Source organism: Alosa pseudoharengus, unplaced genomic scaffold (genome assembly GCF_046254945.1).
Source record: "Alosa pseudoharengus isolate Yale_2024_CS ecotype anadromous, Long Island Sound unplaced genomic scaffold, YU_APseudo_1.1 YU_APseudo_1.1_scf_17, whole genome shotgun sequence".
Classification (NCBI taxonomy): Eukaryota; Metazoa; Chordata; class Actinopteri; order Clupeiformes; family Clupeidae; genus Alosa; species Alosa pseudoharengus.
The window spans coordinates 3,217,788-3,220,287 of NW_027468640.1; the positions used below are offsets into that span (position 1 = coordinate 3,217,788).

General features: G+C 41.7%; 1 protein-coding gene across 3 annotated transcripts in view; it reads left to right on the plus strand.

Moving 5' to 3' along the window:
• Positions 1–2,500, plus strand: part of dock11 (dedicator of cytokinesis 11) — a 206,160-nt gene that overhangs the window by 102,398 nt on the left and 101,262 nt on the right. The window lies entirely within an intron of this gene.

Consider the following 2,500-nt stretch of genomic DNA (forward strand, 5'->3'; position numbering starts at 1 on the left):
TGTGTGTGTGTGTGTGTTCCTGCGTGACTCAGTATGTGTAATGCAAGCCGTGGAGAGTGTCCAGTGTCCCCCAAGTGACCTAATGGCTGTGTATAGAGTGTGTTTGTGTGTGTGTGTGTGTGTGTGTGTGTGTGTGTGTGTGTGAATAGATAGTTGTAAAGTTGGTCATATGGAAATCAGGCAGGTCAAGACTGGACTCAGACACACAAACACAGCTCCCTCCACACACACACACACACACACAAACACACACACACACACACACACACACACACACACACACACACACATACATGATAACACTGGCTGTTATGCAAATGAAAGTTCAGGCCAGGGGACACACAGGGTTGTAGCAGAGTTACATGTGTCATATGACATTATCACATCATAATACATTATCACAGAGTTACATGGTTCATATGACATTATCACATCATACAACATTATCACAGAGTTACATGGTTCATATGACATTATCACATCATACAACATTATCACAGTCACATGTTTCATATCACATTATCACATCATATTACATTATCACAGAGTCACATGTTTCATATTTACTCTACACAGATGGCCGGATGTACAGAGAAAGCACTAATACAGAGTTTTTCTTTTGATAGGGCATGAGAGAGTGGGGAGAAACCCTGTGGCTATTAACACTTTGAGTGCCAAAAACTTTTTTAAATTACGAAAATAGGCACTTAAATAGGCACTTTAATAGGCCCTTTAACTCATTGAATGCCAAGCTGTTTTCGGAAGCTTTGTCCTAGAGTGCCAGCAATCTAGACCATTTTTGTACAGCCACAGCATATTCTGTGTTATAGCTATGAACACATACAATGGCTCGTTTATAAGGTGAGACTTTAAGCTCTCAGTGGGTGCAAACCGTGTATTTCTACATGCCTCTGTTCCTGAGAAATCCCAAGCTAAACAGTGGCTAGTTTTCATCAAAATCCCTGTTTTTTTTTTTAGAAATGGAGATATTGCGTCTTTTATGAAATATGTGCTGTTTGAACCCCCTCCTCAGCACGGTGTTCAGTCACTCCTTGTAGTGGTCAGAGTCATGTTGTCTTAGTAGAAAGGTGGACTCATCCAGCGTTGTCTGGCGAAAACGCACCTGCTGCAATATCTTTTTCTTCGACTTTTTCATTTCTCCCTTCAGCACCTGAGAAGTGTTGCCTGCAAAGTTTCTGGGAAGAGATCTAACAAGACCTGCCACCTAGTGATAAACCCACGAAAAATAAATGACCTGATTTTGACCTGGCGTGCATGTCACTGATAGGCTAATCAGTGACTGATTCGAAAACAAAGCAGCAACCATCAAAAGCCGAGTTAAGATCAAACGTCCAGATAAAATGTCCAGATATTGCGTTTTCATGAGTTTTCGATCGTCATATATTTAATTTCCATTCATCACAGAGTTCCCAAAATCACATATAATGTGTGTTAGAGTGTCTAGTTTCATAATGAAAAAAAAAAAGCTAAAAACTTAATATTACATTTTTTGGCACTCAACGCATGGGAAGGAAAAACGTAATATTACGTTTTTGGCACTCAATGAGATAATAGGCCCAGGGCTGAGAGGTGGACGGCTGTCTGGGCAATCTGTGGTGTAATGTCAACATTCAGAGCTATAACAGCTGCTTTATTTTAAAAATGAAAGCGATTGTGTAGGAAGTCACATTTGTTTATGTTTACATTTATTAGCAGAAGCTTTTGTCCAAACCCATGTAGGCTCCCCCCCCCCTTCTGTCCAAACCCATGTAGGCTCCCCCCCCTTCTCTCCAAACCCATGTGTGTACTCACGGAATGGGCAGCTAGTGGTTACGAGGAGATGATTGCTGAATGTGACAAAAATTGTTTTGGTTTTGAAATCGTGTACAATCACTGACTGCACCTTTAAGATAAGCAAGATGGTGGCCACCTATTCACACATCCTCTCTGCACTTCCCTGAGCTGTGTGTGTGTGTTGTGGACATGGACTAGCAGAGGCCAGACTATTTGAGCTGTGTGTGTGTGTTGGACTAACAGAGGCCAGACTATTTGAGCTGTGTGTGTGTGTTGGACTAACAGAGGCCAGACTATTTGAGCTGTGTGTGTGTTGTGGCCAGACTATTTGAGCTGTGTGTGTGTTGTGGCCAGACTATTTGAGCTGTGTGTGTGTTGAGGACATGGAGGCCAGACTATTTGAGCTGTGTGTGTGTTGAGGACAGACTATTTGAGCTGTGTGTGTGTTGTGGCCAGACTATTTGTCTCACACTGTTTAGGCTGAATGTGTCCAATCATATATATATTATATGTTATAGGTTATATTGTGATATTTCAGTACTTTTGAGAAATAGCATGTGTCCATATAAAGGCTTAGACAACTGACCGCTTCAGTAATAACAGCACATTTTCATGTGTGTGTCTGTATGTGTGTGTGTGTGTGTCTGTGTGTGTGTCTGTGTCTGTGTCTGTGTCTGTGTCTGTGTCTGTGTCTGTGTCTGTGTCT